This window comes from Protopterus annectens, chromosome 2.part1 (assembly GCF_019279795.1).
Source record: "Protopterus annectens isolate FY-2018-M chromosome 2.part1, PAN1.0, whole genome shotgun sequence".
NCBI lineage: Eukaryota > Metazoa > Chordata > Ceratodontiformes > Protopteridae > Protopterus > Protopterus annectens.
Genome location: NC_056729.1, coordinates 1,774,453,246 through 1,774,475,674, shown reverse-complemented (window position 1 = coordinate 1,774,475,674; position 22,429 = coordinate 1,774,453,246). Strand labels below are relative to the sequence as shown.

Sequence of the window (22,429 nt, the reverse complement as noted above, 5' to 3'; positions counted from 1 at the left end):
ATGCAGTCCAGGGAGGTGCATCTCAGGTCATTCATACCCACATGGACAGTGACAGAGTCATACTTGTACTTACTGTGGAGTGACCTGAGTGCATGTGTTATGTGTTGGATTCTGGCACCTGATAGACAGCTGACAGTTACCTTCTCCTTATTCAACCTAGTGAGTGGGACATCAGTGTGCCAAGCTATCGAGTCACCTATGATTAGTGTATTGGGCAAGCTGTTTTGCCTTAGGGGCTTAGGTTGAGGGGCACACAGTGTAGGTGAGCTATGTGTCTTGTAGTTTGTGCTGTGTTGTGGTGGTCGAGTGTATTTCAGCATTGCAGGTCTCTGCTGTTTGGGTAGATTTCTATTGATAGCCTCCATGAAGGTAATTGTGTGGTTTGTGTTTTTATGTGAGAGCTGTGATGGTGGGTATTCTGGACGGCTATGTGTTGCATGTGGTATGGTGCAGGTGTTGACCTTCTCCTCTTGACCAGCTATTCTAGTCTTGGCTTGAGAATGCATGGCTTCCAATTTGGATATATATGTGCATCTCTCACAAGTCTGAGTGTAGGGAGGTAAGAGGAGAGGGTAGTCTGTGTACATGAGGCAGTTGCTACACTGCCTCAGAATGCCCAAGTTCACCAGGTTAACAGGAAAATGCACAGGGAACTGATCTTAAGAAATGACAGGAGGTATGGTCATTATTACTAAGTACTGGAGCTGTTTCCTTATATATTCCTTTTACAGGAAAAATGTCATTCAGGGTGTCTGAATCTGTACATAGCACTGCCAAACAGTTGAGGGGAAACTAATACTTAGATCCTGAAAATTTAAGGATGAAGTATTTAGACAGATATTCTGAAGTTATAAAGAAATCAAACAGTACTTACTGAAAAATAAAGAATTAGCTTGTCCAAGAATGATGAAAAGAGGGGAGTCGCATGACTGGCTACTGCCTGGCTACTACTAATGCTGGTCTCAGTAGATCTTCACTCTTAGGGTGATCCCAATTACTTATGTAGTTGTTAAATTTAATTATCTTGACTTTGTATCCAAGCATTATTCTCGGTGAAGGCAAGATACTACCCAAGACCAGTGTATTTCCTGCCTCTAACACATGCATGGTAAGCTTCATCATGTCTATCCACATATCCCTCTGGGTAGAGCACCTCAGGTCATTAATTCCTACATGGGCAACCACTGGGATGTAGGATGTAGTCATGTTTCTCTAGCTTAAGGCAATCAATGAGTGTGTCTGCCTTTTTTGCTGAAAGATCAGAAAATTATGGGTTCAGTTTTCACACTAGATGCTTTGATAAATGTTTGGTTTAATTTCTACAAGTCTTTTACATTTCTAATACTGTAACAGGAATGGATCCCATTCCTGAGTTAAAGTATGATTAAAGTCTGTGAAATTAGTATTGTTCAAATCTTTGATGCTAGCCAAAAGTACTCTTTGCAGCACACACAGTGTGTCCAGAATTGACTCCTTCTCCAGTTCATATGGAGTTATATGTATCGGTAGCAGATCTAAATATGAATGTAAATTCTTTTCTATTAGGCCCATTGCTTCAACTACTACTGGACATGTCTGGGAATCCTTCTTCTTCCACATTGCCATTGATTTTGCCTGCAAATCCTGGACTTTGTTCCTAGATATCAGGGCTGTTTTCAGTATCTATTTTAGTCTTCTAAAATATTCCTTACTGAGTTTGGTTTCATTTGTTCATGTTTTACTGTTAATTTTTTATCGATTCCCAAATATTTTTGTGCTCCCTCCTTCTCAAGTGCCTTTATATCACATTTGTGTCCCAGATTGATGTTTTCTTGGTGTTGCATCTTTCCTGCTTTAAATGTTGCTTTTGCTCATATAAGCACCTGTTTATCATCCACTGTTAGTGTCATGCACAACCCCCCACCCTCATAGAGACTGTATCCATGCCATGCCATGTGGCCATGGACATCCAAACTCCCTAAACAGAACCCTTTACGATGTTATCCATTGTTCACAGTTTCTGCCCCTCAAAAGCCACAGGCAGACAGCGCAGTGCTGACGCCCCACTTACGTTTATATTACACCATCTTTCTCAGGGTGTCTGACATCCACTACAGGGTTTCTTGTTCTTGATGAAGTACTTTACCAGCATGGACTCACACCTAAACTCTGTAACTCCTTCCCTACCTCTCCATAAATGTACTATTTTTTGAAATTCCTGTACTCCACTGTTGTACGGCATCGAGTAACATTGTACGAGACACTGCTGGTGCTTTATATTCTGTTAACAGGGGACACTTAGCATCCATGTAATGCTGAGAAAGCTGCTCAGCACCACGGTTTGTGAGTGACTCACTACTATAACACACAGCTTTCAGTGACCATGTGTATTTGTTTCTAGGTTTATTTGTGAAATACCAGTGGTGAACACTCATTTGTGCAATCAGTAGTGTACAACTGGCAAGATTTCAAGCAGAAAGTCCACCCAGAGGAGCTGTGGTATTAGCATCTGTCAGTATTAGGGGTGGGTGTGCAGTGTGTATCGGGGAGTGGTGGATTTCCTCCCCGCAAAAGCATTTTTTTTCACTCTAAAATACTGTTTGTGATGTTTCAGTTTTTGTGAGTGTATTTTTGCAAGGTGATCACAAGTGATTCACACATTTGTTGGAGTACTGAGTGTGTCACAGTAACCATGAAGCTTGTAACCAGTATGCTTTTACAATCACATATGTAACACAACTGGCACATCTGTGAACAATAGAGATGCGGTAATAACAGTGCAATGCTATGTCATATGATACATAATCTAAAGCATGTACAGACACGTAAGGCTGATATTTTCCTCCCTGAGTGGATGTAAGTGAGTGACCAGGGCTACTTCAGACATTGTGAAATGCAGAGCGTCTGTATGAGGTGCAAAGGAGAGCAGGAATTTCACTTTGTTCCTGTCAAGGGACTTTAAGGACCATGTGCTAGAGCAGTGCATAATGAGTGATGTCACTATAGAGCAGTGCATGATGAGTGAAGTCACTATCACCCACTCTGGTGAGCAGTGCCAGCATCACGACAGTGACCTATAGCAGTGTGACAGTGACCTGCTTTGGGGGTGTGAGTGCGATTCCAGTAACAGTTTGTTACACCTTGTTACCTGTTTTATGTGAGTGGTTATGAGTTCATATTGTTTTGCAGCTGCAGAGAAGGTGAAATTGAACATGAGCAAAGGTCACTGGAGGTAGCAGCAATTCTTTTGATAGTGAAGGGTGGATGTTGTGTGCTGGATCCAAAGTTACAGCTGCATCTGTGCTGCCACCATGTATGTCTGATCATCTTTTCTCATTGTATTGTCCTTCTGCAGGTGTTGTCGCAGTGCAACCATGCCCGCTTCAGGTTTTGACATCCAAACCATCTGATGACTGGTCACCAGAGGCTGTCAGGAATGCCAGTCAGCATGGAAATAATGGTTTTCTTGCTAAATGTGACCTGTAGGGTCACTGGCACCCCCCCCCGGCCACTTCCCAGGAAGGATGAGTGAAGGTTCTCCTTCTGTAAGTGATCTGAAATGCTCTGCCATGGTCACTTGGTGTCAGGTGCTGAAGCTGATGATGTCAGCAGTGTGGTGGCAACTGAATTCCTACCTCCACAACATGGTAGGCCTTCTTGTGTAGCTGATATAGTTGTATGATTGGCATTCCTTCCCACTGGGGCAGCAAAACAACAACTACTCACTAATATTAGCCAGTTAAATGATACTTAGGTCTGTTGCCCTCTGGACCATCTGGGCATCCGACCATACCAGAACCCCAACCTATCTTTATACTGATGTTTTTCCTTCCTTATATGTCATTGTTCAAGACTTCTTGTCATCCTGTTCCAGTCTCTGTAGACCTGTGCCTGTCCTCTTCATCTGTTCTGTTTCTTTCATCCCATCTGCGTTGATGCGTATGTTTGTTTGTCTGCCTTTATTCCCTTTCTTTCTCTGTATGGGCATAACTTTCCATCACTACGGTCCCATTTCCCACTCTTCTTTTCTATGTATAAAAAGGTGGCTGTTTTCCTCCAAAAATGTTGGCTTACATTCCCTCCCCATCTTTCCTATCTCATGGTTACCCTCCTGTTTGCATTGGCTTGCTATTCTCCCCTTTTCTACCTTCCTTTGTACCCCATTTATGTAATGAAAACATGCATAATGTCATCAGAGTAAAGAAACAAACAAAAAAAAACAAAATACAAAATTATAAATGCTGTACATAATACAATGTACACCCTGTGAAGAATGTACTTATGTAAAACCTTGCTTTTGCAATAATTCTTTCACATATATTGATTTTTTAGACAAGATTTTTCTTCCTGGATTCCCACTGAAAAGGGGCTTCAGTCCACTCGAACACTTCTGGTCACCAAATCAATATAAATATTGATGTTGATGTACAGTCACACAGTGGTCAGTCTGATATCTGCTAGGCTGCTCTTCTTGTGCCAGATGAGTATGAACTGTATCTGAACAGTGTTTAATCGCTGACTTGGCTCATCTAGTCTGCCATCACTGTGATGTCATTATGTGAGCTGTATCTGAACAGTGTTACATCGCTGACTTGGCTCATCTAGTCTGCCATCACTGTGATGTCATTATGTGAGCTGTATCTGAACAGTGTTACATCGCTGACTTGGCTCATCTCGTCTGCCATCACTGTGATGTCATTATGTGAGCTGTATCTGAACAGTGTTACATCGGCACACTTGGCTCATCTAGTCTACCATCACTGGGATGTCATATGAGCTGTATCTGAACAGTGTTACATTGCACGCTTGACTCATCTAGTCTGCCATCACTGTGATGTCCTCATGTGAGCTGTATCTGAACAGTGTTACGTTGCACGCTTGCCTCATCTAGTCCGCCATCACTGTGATGCCATCATGTCAGTCAGGTACCCTACAGTGCTGCTCGAGCCGTTGCACAGCCAACTGCCTTTCTCCATTTAATATCACATGCTTTTCATTATCATAACGTTCTTCACTCATACCACCAGCTCTGTTCCATGCCTAATGCATGTCAGATTACTTGTGCATCTCATTGGGTAAGTGAACCCCCCCCCCCTCAAAAATAGTGCGGAGAGCCTGCAGAGCACTTGGAAATTAATCTTAGCCACTGTTTGAAATTAGGTATCTGGAACGTAATAGAGAATGGCTAGAGAGATGAGCAAAGTAAGAGTGTGGGGGATATGACAGCAAGTTACTGCTGGTGAAAGAAATGTTCTCAAACACACTGTCACTGCTAAATGCACCAAAAGCTGTAATATGTGATATGGTGACCCTTAGAAGAGTATCCATGTAAGAGGGTACTGTTGCTGTAGAACAGACTCCCCATCCTTGTAAAACAAAATTCATCCCTATCCATTTTCAAGCACAACTTAGATCTATGGATGGGAGATAGAATATTTACCCCAGGATATTTACCCCAGAACTGCCCCCGTACTAATAATGAACAGAGGCAGCTCCTTATAGTTTGTCACATGCATAGGATCCCTCAAATTATCTATTGTATGATCCCAACTATTGTCATTAGAGGTAATATTTAATTATGAACCATGAGATGGGTAAGACCAATCTATAACCAAATGAGCACAAAGAGGTACATTGTCTAGTCTTAAAATGGCCTGCAAGAGCAGCTAGCCTAGGACTTACTTGTGAACCTATATGTTGGGGTGTACATGGAAGGGACTAATGGTAAGGCATTTATAAATGCCTCATCCAGGAAACTGTAACATAGCATGCCCACTTCTGTAGCCCCTTGGAACTGACTATATCAGTATGTGAATGAAAACTGGTGATGGTACATTCGTGAATTGTAAGGGAAAGGTTTATCATTACACACTTAAAAGGTAGTACTTCACTTCACACAACACTCATCTTTTTCCTAATTTCCTGTCATTAACCATGCTGTTGGTTTACTAAGTAATCTCACTGGGAAAGTAAGTGTTGTTTAACAAGTAAAAATTCTGAACTCGCGTAACTTGGTGTTTAAAAACCTGGGTTCAGTAAAACTATGCAGAGAAGCACTGAATGGGAAGTTCAGAAGTAAAGCTGCATGTCAGTAGGCAGGGCTCATGTTCAGTCAGTAACTGCAAACTAAAGAAGCATATGTAAAAGGCAGTGTTTTGCATCTAGATAGCTAGTGCATGGAAAGAAAGCCTTTAGTTATGCAGAAAAAAAAGATACAAACCTGCACCCACTCTGTTCAGCAAGTAAGCTGATCTGTAAACAAAAGTCAACAGATGTTTTGGGAATGAAAACAAATTCAGGACTTTATGTGTGAGTAGCCATATAGAACCTGCATCTGTAGATCTTGAAATGACTACAAGACAACCCCCCCACACACACTGGTTGCATTATTGGTTATACTAGCAGACCACAAAGCTTGGGACAAGTGTTACATGAAAAGTTCTGCACAGCAAAGATTGTAGGCAGCATGTTGTCCTGGTCAGAAACAAAAAAGGGGTCATCTGGAAGCAAATGTTTTTATTGTATTGCAGCAAAGTAAAAGAAGGAATAAAACGTACTGTTTACATGTTGCTGCATTTGCATAGGAAAATATCAATTATTCAAATCAGGGTTTCAGCTCTCTGCATGCAGCGATGTGCAATTTCCCTTATATTTTGAAGCACATGTTAATGCAACCAAATTACAAGGAAGAAGAGGAACATTCAGGTGTTTTAGTACTTACCAAGGGAGTGTTTTTCTTCATTTTGCAAGTCTCATACTGAGCAATAAGTTGTTTCTTGATTAAAAGAGGTCTATCTGTATTCCAGGGTTGTTATAGGAACTTCCTATTTATCGAGTGAGAAGAATAATTTTATGCAACATATAATAATGTGCACACCGTGCAATAAAATAAACTAATAATTAATATTATTCTTTCAGGAAACATGATGGTGGGAGCCACCATATCTCTAACAGCTTAGAACCTCCAAGTCTGAATATCAGCTGTCCTCATACGGCTGCACCTTACGTTAAGGTAAGGCTTCATTACTACGAACGTTTAATGTGAACTTACTACCTTTCCAAATCTTCTGATAGCTCTCATTGCTTAGTAATAGCCCACAATGGGACTTCTGTGGAATTACAGGTCTTGATTTATAGCTCTGTATGCAGATTGACAGCCGTGAATTTATTTGGACAAGGCAGATGGAAAGCTGTGAATTTACAATAAACCAGGGTCCTCTGACACTTTATTCTCTCTGGTATATTTGAGAAGGAATGGAAGACTAACTTGTTATGCCTTATGTGTAACTAAATCCTTAGGGGAAGCACTTTTAACCAACTCCTGGGTGTTATAGATTTTAGCTGATAACCATTCAGACGTGTATAAGCTATTCGGTCTATATTCTCCTGTAGCTTTTATTGTACGGCATTTTCTTGTCAGCTGGTGTGATATGAGACTGTTAGAGATGAAGTTGAAAGAACAGTAGTAGTTTAATAAAGATCATATTGGATTTCTCAAAAGATCATTTTCAAGTTTTTCTATATAGGTAAATATTTTGTGAAAGCATTCAACTTTAATTTGTCTGCCTGGTTCTACTGCGGGTGGTTGTACTGTGTTGTTTGCTATGTACATTGATCAGATATCAGCTAATGCACTTCAGCATTAAAGGATGTACACATAAATTCTTGTTAACTTGGAGATACAATTCACAGGCAATTGGTGAGTGCTTTTTCAGCGTTGACACTTTAATAAAGAAAAAAAACCCACCAAAGTTACTAAAATAACATAGTGCTCTCTGCTCTAATGATGTGTGAGAATTTCTAAAATAATAATAGTAATAATAATAATAATTATTATTATTATAACAATCAAATAAGGATTTCATCTCATGCATTGTATTAGATTCTTTGGAAGCAGCTATCACTATTCACATATGTACTCCTTAAAGAGTTATATGAACTGATCAGACAAGTGCCTCAGTATAGCTGTTTACTGTGAGGCTCTTGGGTTGACTAAACGGGCCACTCAGCTTAAATTAGGGAGAGACCAGTCTAGTGTAACCAGTACAACAGTAGAATGCCTTTGATGACTTCGTACACAGAGTCCCAGGATGTCTAATTGAATGTCCAGCAAAGGGTTAGTTGGATAAGTACACATTGATCTGTCTCATCCCATCCAACTCCCCTTATTAAACCGTTTAATAATAGTAAGAAAAACTTTCCTTTTAGCAGTTTCATTTGTTTTAAGTAAAACATTCTCTAAAGAATCAGGATATTCTTTACCGACATGTATCTAAAATCATTTAGCACTCATAGGTCCATAGGTTAACACTAGCCTGTTGATCCAGAGGACCATTAGTAGCCTGGCTGCAATACCTCAACATTGTAGTGACTAGTTATGACCTCTTTCAATGAGGGCTTCAGAGGGCAGACCTGGAGTATTTACAGTTGCTCATTTCTTCATCCAGGTTACTCTTACAGAATGTCAAGGAACTACTTTGCTTTATTTCCAAAGGAGGTCTATTCCATAAAAGAGGATTATATGTCTGTCTCACCAGCAGGTCCTATTTATACTTTGGCGGAAGTTAAGATATCTTGAGCATGTGTTGAGGGTTGTGAATGTGTAGAAGATTTCCTACTACTTGATACTTTGAGGATTTGTAGGCTAGGCAAAGATGACCTCTCAAGCATCTGTAGGAGAACTCTTTAGCCAGAATTACTCAAAATAGACTGTCTGTTGTAAAATGTAAATGTTCTAAGTCTTACTGCATGATTCCTGATTGTAATGGGTACCTCATTTTTTGCCCACAAACCTCACTGGACTAGTAGTCAGTTAGAGTTTATGTCAGTGAATAATCCTATAGTTAGTAGTTGTACTTTTTAGAGTAATTTACAGTGTCTCGACTGGTTTCCCTTCTTGTTGTGCTGTTATTACGAGACCTTTTATTTCAGTTATAATATGCATTTTTTTTTGAAAAGTAGAAAGAATGTTGTTAGTTAGTCATTTTGTTTCTGCTTTCCAGTTATGTTAAAATGAATGTCTTTTAGTGCTTGCATAGGTCCTCATGTTGAATTGCTTGCCGATCCAATGTTTTTCTAAGTTTAGTATGTGCTAGACTGAGCTAAATTAAATGATGGAATTTTGATTAGAAATGTAGACTTGTGCAACAATCACATGGATGTTTGTCTTATAGTAGCATGTGACGTGTCTCTACATGCTCTTAAAAACACTTGCACGTAATGTTCACAGTGAATATTATTTATTTTAGCTACTCTTGAGTGGTTTCCCTACAGTTCCCATTATCTTTCAAAAAGTTGATTTGCTTGTGTCTGTAGGTACTATAGTTTCCTGTATGTCTAAGACCTAGATACACAGCGGTATGAAGGACCTGTCTGTATGTTATGTCTGGAATCCCACATGTGGAAAATACTTTGGTCATGTGATTGGTTTAACTTCTGAGGAGGATGTCACTAGATCAGTGATTAAAACGTAAACAGAAGTACAATACAAACTGATAATGATTAACTAATGGCTTGAGATGGTAACGTTTTATAAGGGTTTGCAGTTCCTGTCCTTGCTGAAATAGTCAATGGTATTGTTGACTAACTATGTGTATTTTTCTAACAAACACAGGTAGTTGTGCTGTACAGTTTCTGCACATCTGTTTCATCTCTGAAAAATTGACTCATTTTTGTAGCCGGCATGGTTATGTGTGGAGTTTTAGTGTTCTGTTTGTCATATCTTGTTACAATACTGGATCTCTACTGGTTTTAAATTGTACACCTTTTCAAAAAAGTGTCTTTGGAACTTAATGTCAAGCAACAAAACCATTATTATTCCTGAGGTACTTTGTCCAGTGTCTGATGGTCAGCTGTTCACTTTTAAGTATTGGCAGTTTAGGTGTGAAACACTTTAGTCATCCGTATCTTTTTTTATCATTTGCCTTAAAATTTGCTGTTTAGGTCTTGCTTTATGGCATTCATTTGTGGTTGTTCCACATTACTTTAAAAGCCTTATGATCTGCTGTGTCTCTGAAATACTGAAATACTGCCCATAGAGGCACAGGTGAGGGTGCTGCCAGGCCAACACTATATCTAATGCTGCTATTCAGACTCAAACACTTTCTTTCTACATCACCTAGGGGTAGCTAGCATGGGCAACTGGTTTGTATTGTTCACTACATTTTGATAAGCATTTCCTCTGGGCAAGCAGGAGAAGGTATCAGCCAACAGAACAAGAACTTTACGGGGGTCAAGTTATGTCATATATTGTTTTGATGAGAGATTGCCTTTTAATTTCTCAGTGCATAAAATATGTCACAGACTGTTCTAATGTGAAACAGACTTTTACTTTATTGTTTGAGATGTGTCATAAATTATTTTCATTTCAGGATGTCCATGCTTGAGATATGCCACACAATTTTCTTATATGAAACAGTCCTTAGCACCTAATATATGCCATGAACTGTTCTGATATAAGATGGTCCTTAGCATCAGAAATATGTCAAAAATTGTTCTGATGTGAGAAAGCTATTAGTGCATGAGATATATTATAAATTGTTCTAAAGTGTGATAGCCCTCGTTGTCATAGATAATTCTGATGAGAGATAGTATTTGCACTTGAGTCCATGTCATGTTTTTACTGATGTCAGGTAGTCTTGTATTTTTTGTCATGCCTCAGATATGTAATAAATTGTTTTGATATGAGATCATTCTTAGTGCAATAAATCATTGGTGTCATAAATTGTTCTGATGTGAGGTAGTCTTTTTTTCTAGCTACCAAGCTAGAACCTCCAGTACCCTCTCTGTCCAACCAGTGGTTCGTGTCCCTGCCAAGTAGCTGACACAACACACACACACACACACACACACACACACACACACACACACACACACACACACACACACACACACACACTTTGAGATAAGTATTTATACAACTTCACAGACACTCCTGGGAAAGGCTGACACAGATTCTCCAGCTGTGCCCCTTTACCCAGACTATATGGTAGTAATTACTGCCACCACCCAGTTAATAATATCAGCTACTAAAAGGCCCTTAAAAGGGTGTCCAATTATTACTGTGCAATATTATTATCCAATGGTAGTATGACTAACAGTCAAGGCTTACTTTAGAGTGGCCTATTACAATAACCTCTATAAATATGCAATGTACTCTAGAGCTTGTCTCTACAGAAACCAGCCACAGGTAGAAGGTTTAAAAAATATGTAATAATAAATAATGAACACAAGACAAAACTACTACACCACACAGATATCTAAGAGTTCAGAGATCACACAGAAACTTAAAATAGTACAGTAGGACAGGTCTGATTTACACAGAAAAATACTTAATCTAACTTTCTATTCTTTAGCTAATCTTAGAGAAAACACAGTGCTAGAAAATTATGTGAGCATAAGCAGAGTGCTGGTAACTTGGATATCAAGATCAAAATGCTTTTAGTCTCTCTCTGAGACATAGTTTATAAAACATCACTGACAAACATGTCTATGGGTCCTCCCCAGATTACATCATGTTGACACTTAGGTTTTCCCAGTATTCATATTGCTTCATCTTGACACCTGCCCTGAGTTTCCAGGCTAATAGAAACTGCATTATTTAGCAAGCTAACACCTGCACAGAAGAATACAACACTAAAAGGCATTTCACATATACACTCTAGCAATTAGTCCTTAGTTAACACAATAGACAGAATGTCTTCAGCCAGCCTGACCGGAACCAACTTTAAAGATCAAAGAATGTCATAAAATCATTTCAATTTTGAAAGACAAATTTGAAAGGCTTGACTTAGTTTTTCTTTACAGCAAAGGGGCAATGTTGTAACAATCTTGAAGTTCACATTTTACAGTATTTTTCTTTCATTTAAAAACACAGGCATGTATTTTACATTTAGAAAAGCAACACCACAAAATCCACTTGATAGATTTATTAAAACAAAAAATAGCTTCTCTCTCTCTGACGTCTCGGCCAAAAGCCTTCAAGGAGTATAACTCATACAAAAAAAGCACAGCCTATATATACAAAATACAAATGTTAATTATCCATTTAACATCAATCAATTAGCTAATTATAGCTTTCCAATTAAATTCTTCATTTAAACCACATGGAGACATTGTTTTAAACTTTAAAATGTACAATGCTTCTTTTTGCATTAAAATGGATTTAACATCCATAAAACAATTAACAGGTATACAAATTTGTTCTAATATAGTTGCTTTAAGAAAATCACTTCTTCTCTCATGAAACTGGGAGAAATGTAATGCTACAGGACTTTCTTCTTTACAATTGTCAATATTTCTAATATGTTCCAAGAGTCTTAGTTTAAACGCCCTCTTGGTTTCCCCAATATAGAACTTCTTACATGGGCATTGCAAACAATAAATAACACCTATTGTATTGCAGCTATACATATTTCTAACATTAAATTTAATATTATTAATGACATCAAATGTTGGTACAATATAATTGCAGGCCTTGCATTTCCCACAACCAAATGTGCCTTGCTTAGTGGGATTTTTATATATTACAAGTGATGGTATACAAAACCTGCTTTTAACCAAAAAATCCTTAATACATTTCCCCTTTCGATATGAGAATTGTAGATTAAATTTCAACCATTGTTGTACACCATTTAAAGAGCATAAAAAATTCCAAAATTGTCTAACAATTTTTGTAAATATATTTGTAAAAGAACCATAAGTAGTTACAAAATAAATGGATTCTTGTGTATCACATATTTTATTAGCATTGTACCCCTGAACACTGGTAGATTTTATATTCAAGCTATTATTATATGTAGTTTGTCCATTAAAAAGTCTATCCATACTATTACACAAAATTTTATGACTATAGCCTCGAGACCTAAATGATTGTACCATAGAGGTTAATTCTTTATCAAAAATTTCAGACTTATTACAAAGTCTGTATATCCGTAACATTTCACTATAGGGAAGGGCATTCAAAGTATGTGGGGGATGGCCACTAGTGCCATTTAAGTACTGAAACCCACCTTGAAATTTACGATTCAAACATGTAATTAAATTCTTACCATCTGATATATCCAGAATAACATCCAAAAAAGGAACAACAGATCCAATTTTTAAATCAACTAGTTGTAGATTCCATCTATTCTTATTCAAATCCGCTATAAAATTTTGTATATCTGATTCACTCCCATCTGTTAAAAATATAAGATCATCTACGTATCTATAGTATTGTATAACATGTCTATTGAAGAAATTGTGTTTGTATATAATTTCTTGCTCAAATAACCCCATAGCCAGGTTAGCATACATGGGGGCAAAAGCTGCCCCCATGGCTGTACCAGAAATCTGCTGATAAATATTCTCATTAAATTCAAAGAAATTATGTGTAAGTGAAAAATAAACCAATTCCACTATATACTCAATAACTGGTGAGTCTCCTAAGAACAGTCTAATAGCTTCAATACCAAAATTATGTTGAATATTTGTATATAGACTCTTCACATCAATAGTCACCCACCGCATAGTTTCTTTGAAGTTTACTTTTTTGATCTTATCTAGAAAATCAAACACATCTGAAATATATGACGGCAATTTCATCACATGTGGTAGAAAAAAATGATGTAGAAAAATACCTAGATTTTGCAAGAAATACTGTCTACCTGAGACTATTGGCCTACCTGGAGGTTTCAGCAAATTTTTATGTATTTTTGGCAGGCAATAAAATAACGCCATTTTACAACCATCCACCTTAAATTTTTGCTTAACCTCTTGTTCTGAAAAATATCCTAGTCTAACCCCCTTGTTCATAAGGGTGATATATTCATCAATAGAATGAACATAATGCTGAGCATTTACAATCCTATATGTGTTAGCATCTAAAAGATGCTCCATACACATATCTAAATACATAGTTGTATCCATCACTACTAGTTTGTTCCCCTTGTCTGATGGTTTGAATACAACCTTGTTTAAATTAGCAAGATTATTCAAGGCCTTCCATTCATTATATTGCATGTTATACTTGATATTCGCTTTGTTACTCATAAATTCTTTATACGCAGTTTCTGTAAAATGATTAATTAAATTCACACAGTTGCATACATCCCCATTAAGCACATTAGGAACAAAATTACTACTACCAGATATTTTAGATGTATCTAATTTACAATAAGCATTGATGGCATCATCTGACATACAGGAATGAAAACTATCCGACAAATCACTACTGGTATCACTGTTGTTAACAGACCTAGAGAATGGATTATTACTAAAAAAATACTTCACATGTAGTTTTCTTCCAAAGATAAATACATCTTTTTGAATATCATGTAGTCTAGATACCACAGTCGGAACAAATTTCAAACCCCTATTCAATACAGCTAATTCTGTTTTTGTAAACTGATGTTTAGATAAATTAATCACATATTCACTAGTGTTAATATTCTCTACAGCACAATGTTTATCGTTTACCACGTTTATGTCCTTGATATTCAGAACGTTGTCCCCCTGTGTTTGCAAGTTGTTCGCGCATACGTTTCTGTCCCCTGAACTCACGAAAATTGGTGCTCGACTCCCCTCTAAAGGTCTGGCGAAAATTTTCAGATTGTCCGGCTTGTGGAAGCCCCGGATATTCTACCTCAAAATTTTCATCCTCGAATGAGGTATAGCCACCTTCGGATGCCGAAGAATAGTGAAATTGGTTAACTGGCAAGTTAGAGGAAAATCTAACTTGCTTGTTTCTCCTGTTGCGTTGCGTTCTGGACAGGAACGCTCTGTTCTGCTCATAGTCACGTACATCACGCGTCAACTTGTTTGTCTTCCTCTCAATTAAAGTGGCCTCATACTCTTTAAGTTTTTGGTTGGTTTGCTTAAGAAATGCTTCAAGCGTAGGTACGGGCACATTGTTGGTTAGGTCGGCACACAGTTTTTTAATTTCTGTACAAAGTTCTTTCTGCTTAAGTTGGTCACGTTCGATCAGAATGTGTAACCATTCGGTTACACAATTATGTGCCGCATTCACCCACCTTTTATGAAACGCACAGTCAACCTCAGAAGTTAAGTCAAACGGGGTTGTAGGATCTTTAAACACCCTCAAGCCTCTTGGGGTTATATCTGTTTCCACATACCTTTTTAGACCGCAAATATTATAGTATGTGGCTGTTTCTTTCCACATTTTCTTCTCAAGATCCTCAAACAGTACCTTCTGTTCTGCATTGGCCACAAGAGGTATCTTTCTGCCTACACATGAAAACGGATTTAAGGAGCGTTTTCTCCGGTCTTCATCCCATTTTTCCCAAACGGTGCTGTTATCGTTTATATTTTTCTGAGTAGCTTGTCGCTCACCTCTGTCAGCTGTATTAGCAAGGAAATTGTCCAAAGATAGCTGACTGCCATCCGTGGTATCTCTAAAGATACGAGGCAAGTGGAGTTGCGGATCAGTAGACATAAAAAACAGCAACTAGAATCAGCAGCACGAAGTAGAAAAGCAATACCACAAAATCCACTTGATAGATTTATTAAAACAAAAAATAGCTTCTCTCTCTCTGACGTCTCGGCCAAAAGCCTTCAAGGAGTATAACTCATACAAAAAAAGCACAGCCTATATATACAAAATACAAATGTTAATTATCCATTTAACATCAATCAATTAGCTAATTATAGCTTTCCAATTAAATTCTTCATTTAAACCACATGGAGACATTGTTTTAAACTTTAAAATGTACAATGCTTCTTTTTGCATTAAAATGGATTTAACATCCATAAAACAATTAACAGGTATACAAATTTGTTCTAATATAGTTGCTTTAAGAAAATCACTTCTTCCCTCATGAAACTGGGAGAAATGTAATGCTACAGGACTTTCTTCTTTACAATTGTCAATATTTCTAATATGTTCCAAGAGTCTTAGTTTAAACGCCCTCTTGGTTTCCCCAATATAGAACTTCTTACATGGGCATTGCAAACAATAAATAACACCTATTGTATTGCAGCTATACATATTTCTAACATTAAATTTAATATTATTAATGACATCAAATGTTGGTACAATATAATTGCAGGCCTTGCATTTCCCACAACCAAATGTGCCTTGCTTAGTGGGATTTTTATATATTACAAGTGATGGTATACAAAACCTGCTTTTAACCAAAAAATCCTTAATACATTTCCCCTTTCGATATGAGAATTGTAGATTAAATTTCAACCATTGTTGTACACCATTTAAAGAGCATAAAAAATTCCAAAATTGTCTAACAATTTTTGTAAATATATTTGTAAAAGAACCATAAGTAGTTACAAAATAAATGGATTCTTGTGTATCACATATTTTATTAGCATTGTACCCCTGAACACTGGTAGATATTATATTCAAGCTATTATTACATGTAGTTTGTCCATTAAAAAGTCTATCCATACTATTACACAAAATTTTATGACTATAGCCTCGAGACCTAAATGATTGTACCATAGAGGTTAATTCTTTATCAAAAATTTCAGACTTATTACAAAGTCTGTATATCCGTAACATTTCACTATAGGGAAGGGCATTCAAAGTATGTGGGGGATGGCCACTAGTGCCATTTAAGTACTGAAACCCACCTTGAAATTTACGATTCAAACATGTAATTAAATTCTTACCATCTGATATATCCAGAATAACATCCAAAAAAGGAACAACAGATCCAATTTTTAAATCAACTAGTTGTAGATTCCATCTATTCTTATTCAAATCCGCTATAAAATTTTGTATATCTGATTCACTCCCATCTGTTAAAAATATAAGATCATCTACGTATCTATAGTATTGTATAACATGTCTATTGAAGAAATTGTGTTTGTATATAATTTCTTGCTCAAATAACCCCATAGCCAGGTTAGCATACATGGGGCAAAAGCTGCCCCATGGCTGTACTCAGAAATCTGCTGATAAATATTCTCATTAAATTCAAAGAAATTATGTGTAAGTGAAAAATAAACCAATTCCACTATATACTCAATAACTGGTGAGTCTCCTAAGAACAGTCTAATAGCTTCAATACCAAAATTATGTTGAATATTTGTATATAGACTCTTCACATCAATAGTCACCCACCGCATAGTTTCTTTGAAGTTTACTTTTTTAATCTTATCTAGAAAATCAAACACATCTGAAATATATGACGGCAATTTCATCACATGTGGTAGAAAAAAATGATGTAGAAAAATACCTAGATTTTGCAAAAAATACTGTCTACCTGAGACTATTGGCCTACCTGGAGGTTTCAGCAAATTTTTATGTATTTTTGGCAGGCAATAAAATAACGCCATTTTACAACCATCCACCTTAAATTTTTGCTTAACCTCCTGTTCTGAAAAATATCCTAGTCTAACCCCCTTGTTCATAAGGGTGATATATTCATCAATAGAATGAACATAATGCTGAGCATTTACAATCCTATATGTGTTAGCATCTAAAAGATGCTCCATACACATATCTAAATACATAGTTGTATCCATCACTACTAGTTTGTTCCCCTTGTCTGATGGTTTGAATACAACCTTGTTTAAATTAGCAAGATTATTCAAGGCCTTCCATTCATTATATTGCATGTTATACTTGATATTCGCTTTGTTACTCATAAATTCTTTATACGCAGTTTCTGTAAAATGATTAATTAAATTCACACAGTTGCATACATCCCCATTAAGCACATTAGGAACAAAATTACTACTACCAGATATTTTAGATGTATCTAATTTACAATAAGCATTGATGGCATCATCTGACATACAGGAATGAAAACTATCCGACAAATCACTACTGGTATCACTGTTGTTAACAGACCTAGAGAATGGATTATTACTAAAAAAATACTTCACATGTAGTTTTCTTCCAAAGATAAATACATCTTTTGAATATCATGTAGTCTAGATACCACAGTCGGAACAAATTTCAAACCCCTATTCAATACAGCTAATTCTGTTTTTGTAAACTGATGTTTAGATAAATTAATCACATATTCACTAGTGTTAATATTCTCTACAGCACAATGTTTATCGTTTACCACGCTTATGTCCTTGATATTCAGAACGTTGTCCCCTGTGTTTGCAAGTTGTTCGCATACGTTTCTGTCCCTGAACTCACGAAAATTGGTGCTCGACTCCTCTAAGGTCTGGCGAAAATTTTCAGATTGTCCGGCTTGTGGAAGCCCCGGATATTCTACCTCAAAATTTTCATCCTCGAATGAGGTATAGCCACCTTCGGATGCCGAAGAATAGTGAAATTGGTTAACTGGCAAGTTAGAGGAAAATCTAACTTGCTTGTTTCTCCTGTTGCGTTGCGTTCTGGACAGGAACGCTCTGTTCTGCTCATAGTCACGTACATCACGCGTCAACTTGTTTGTCTTCCTCTCAATTAAAGTGGCCTCGTACTCTTTAAGTTTTGGTTGGTTTGCTTAAGAAATGCTTCAAGCGTGAATGGGCACATTGTTGGTTAGGTCGGCACACAGTTTTTTAATTTCTGTACAAAGTTCCTTCTGCTTAAGTTGGTCACGTTCGATCAGAATGTGTAACCATTCGGTTACACAATTATGTGCCGCATTCACCCACCTTTTATGAAACGCACAGTCAACCTCAGAAGTTAAGTCAAACGGGGTTGTAGGATCTTTAAACACCCTCAAGCCTCTTGGGGTTATATCTGTTTCCACATACCTTTTTAGACCGCAAATATTATAGTATGTGGCTGTTTCTTTCCACATTTTCTTCTCAAGATCCTCAAACAGTACCTTCTGTTCTGCATTGGCCACAAGAGGTATCTTTCTGCCTACACATGAAAACGGATTTAAGGAGCGTTTTCTCCGGTCTTCATCCCATTTTTCCCAAACGGTGCTGTTATCATTTATATTTTTCTGAGTAGCTTGTCGCTCACCTCTGTCAGCTGTATTAGCAAGGAAATTGTCCAAAGATAGCTGACTGCCATCCGTGGTATCTCTAAAGATACGAGGCAAGTGGAGTTGCGGATCAGTAGACATAAAAAACAGCAACTAGAATCAGCAGCACGAAGTAGAAAAGCAACACCACAAAATCCACTTGATAGATTTATTAAAACAAAAAATAGCTTCTCTCTCTCTGACGTCTCGGCCAAATTTGAAAGGCTTGACTTAGTTTTTCTTTACAGCAAAGGGGCAATGTTGTAACAATCTTGAAGTTCACATTTTACAGTATTTTTCTTTCATTTAAAAACACAGGCATGTATTTTACATTTATTTATACAAATGATAGAATTATGTATTAAATTCTATTTGACTAGGCTGGCAGCCTTTGCCTGTTTTTGTCTAATCTTCACATGCCTGATCATGGCTGTTATTGCTCTTCAAGGAACAATTCCTGTAAAAAATTTCTAAATGGTTCATGATTATGGAATAATTATTAATGCAGCTCTTGTAATAATCTACCATTTGAAAAAAAAAGACTTCTGACAGCTTTTATGATATTGTAGCACTTGTCATAAGCTTTCCATTTTATCTGGGTCAGGTAATACTGTTTCATTTGAAAATGGGAACCAATTTCATTTAAGTTTTGCTTTAGTAAGCATACTTTGTAGCTAGTCAAACTAGTCCACACTATAAGTTGGTGAAACTTAAATGGAAATCATGTTCTCGTTCTACCTTTTCATGTATGACATGCCATCATTAAGTCTTTTTTTGCCTGGTAAACCTTTAATTAACAGTTACTGTGTATTTTGAAACCATTTGGCTGCTGGGTTTCCATCAAAAATAAATGTATTGTGCATTCTGAGACTTAAGAGAATAGAAGATGTAGTTATATCTTCTGTCAGGATAGAGTTCAAACTGTTGATATCCCCCAGTTAAATTTGATTTAGTAAACAGCATTTTTTAAGATAATGCTATCAGCCATGGCTGTAAAGTGTTTATGTCAAATCCGTCTTAATATTAATGCGTAGCAGAACTTCACTGGAACTGTTGAGTTTTGCTGCTGTAATACTAAGTGATGTTTGTGGACATGGACCCATCCGTCCACTCATCAATCTTCTGATCCTTTCTTTCTTCATTTATGTACAAGACCTCAAGTTATTGAAACTTACACAATTTGGGTAGCTGCTGCCATCTCAGTGGGCAGCCAACTCTCTTCCAAAAGAAAAACATGATTTCTGATTGGGAGATGCTGACTTTAACACCATCCATTTTAGAAAACCTCTTCAGTGCACCTTGAATTTCACTCACTTGATGTTAAGATGATTTTATCTCTTCAAACAGTGACAGACTGTGGCTGAACTTTGATATTTTCTCCATGAAAATGTAGTATGCAAATGAGACACAAGGTGAACCCTAGAAGGAGTCTTATTCCCATCTTAAATATCACACATACAAGGATTGAGTGACATGGGAGCAGCCCTAGGACCCCACACCATTGTACCATCTCCAATCAAACATTCCAGAATATGTAGACATGAGCTTTTCCCATCTTCACAAAAACACATATACATAGTATTAGAAAACTTCACAAATCTGTCTATTATCTGTACAAGAAAAAGAGTTAATCTATTGTTCCATGAGAGGACAGGATCCATTGTTCTGTGAGAGGAGAGGATCCATTGTTCCATGAGAGGACAAGTCCTACTCCTACTAAATCAATGATTTATGCAGTGGATGAATACTCGTTTCCAGCACCACTTCATAAGCTTTCTCATTCCGTAATTATAACTTACCTACCTGTCTTATTTAAAAATGGGGGCTACTATCCCAGTTTACTTACAGAGAAGTAGTTTTTTTGCTGGATCCCCTTCTGAGGCTCATATATTCGAACTTCATTTTCACAAGATGAAAATCGCAAAGCCTTGAATACCCGAACAGCAAATTTTCCCAGGGTAAGTAAACAATATCCCAATATGCCCTTTTCTCCACTGTAGTGTGATCCTGGAGTTGGTATATATATATATATATATATATAGTTGGCGGGGTGTGGGGGGGGCATAGCCTCCACCTCAGTGGGTTTTATTTACTATGGTGTGTGATCCATTTAAGTTTGGGCAAGTGTTTACTTACCCTGGGGAAAATTCACTATTCAGGTATTTAACCTTTTGTGATTTTTGTTTCACGAAAATGAATTTCAATTATATGAGAGTTTGAGGTTTAGAAGTAGATCCATTTTTTACTACCTTCAATGTGAAAATTATACTGGATACCTTAAGAAGGCTGAACACATTACGTCTCTCCCTATGGATTTCATCTAGTCCTGAAACATCAGTATAACAGCTTGATAGTTGAAATTACATTATTTACAGACATGAATGTACTCCCAGCATTCTGTGATGAGGATACATCCACCAAGTCAGAGACTTTTAGAGTTGTCTCAGCCTCAAAACAGACACCTGATTCAGGTCAGCATTTCTACACCCCTGCTGAGGACAGCCTGTGAGTGCCCTACATCTGTCCCTCCCAATTCACCAAATATTTTGTGACATCATCTTTGAGACCATTTGAAAGTAATTCCCCTTGTCTTTCCAAACTTTTCCTATACCCAGATAATCCCTTCTCTGACAGCAACAACTGCATCCTTCCCAGTCTATCTGTAGCTGTCAGCCAGATCCAGAGATCTCCCTTTAAACAATGCCTAAGATGCCTCTTTCTTTAACTTGAAGGTTTTCCACAGTGCTGGTGCTGACTTGAGACACAGAAATATCAAGAACAAATCAACCGCCAGGAAGCTTACACCACAAAGTTCGAATAAATCCAAAAGCTGGTCTTTATTGTAGAAAAACACCACACAAGAGTCACGTATCACAAGCGCTTTCGCTAGGATGTTCCTAGCTTTATCAAGTTGCTAAAACATTCTGAAACATCAGCTTAAATAGCTGCTTGTGTTAATTAAACAATCATAAATATCAGCTGATTGGTCTCAGGATCATTTACCAACATACCAACATTTACATGAAATGTGCTTCTTCTGTGTGGCTAGCTTTCTGTATGGCTTGCTTTATCAATTATCATTTTACAAGAAAAATAGTTTATTCTCCCAGCCCTTTCAAATAACTCTGACTTATTCATGCAATTTTACTTTTCAATTAAGTTATTTTATATGGCATGTAAAATCTTATCTAGATATTGATTAGCTATGGTATCATAATTCTGCAAAAACGTTCCTCTTAATTTTAAATCATAAAGTTGTGATTTGACCTTGGCTTGAGTTTGCTTTTATAATTGTTTTAAAACTCTGTTCTCTGAAAGACAATTGTCACTGCTGCACAGGTATATACAAACAAAAGCTCTACAGTACATTTATAATCTAACCCTCACCACACAGGTATTGTTCCTTATACCTGTAAGCATGCTATCGTTGTCTATGTTTCTAAAACTAAAAAAAAACCCTTTCAGCATTGGTCTTCAGACCAATAGTCATACAGTGCCGATCAGCTAAAAATGGAAATTCTACTCTGCAGTCAATAACAGAATACATTTGAAGATAT

The 22,429-nt window shown here is 37.2% G+C and overlaps 1 protein-coding gene across 2 annotated transcripts in view; it reads left to right on the top strand.

Annotated features, from left to right (window-relative positions):
• LOC122794633 (RAP1 GTPase activating protein) overlaps window positions 1-22,429 on the top strand; it is a 1,835,311-nt gene that overhangs the window by 60,846 nt on the left and 1,752,036 nt on the right. For both annotated transcript variants that reach the window (XM_044063215.1, XM_044063214.1), the window contains exon 2: window positions 6,898-6,991. The gene's annotated coding sequence lies outside the window, so the exon portion shown is untranslated. The remainder of the gene's footprint in view (window positions 1-6,897; window positions 6,992-22,429) is intronic.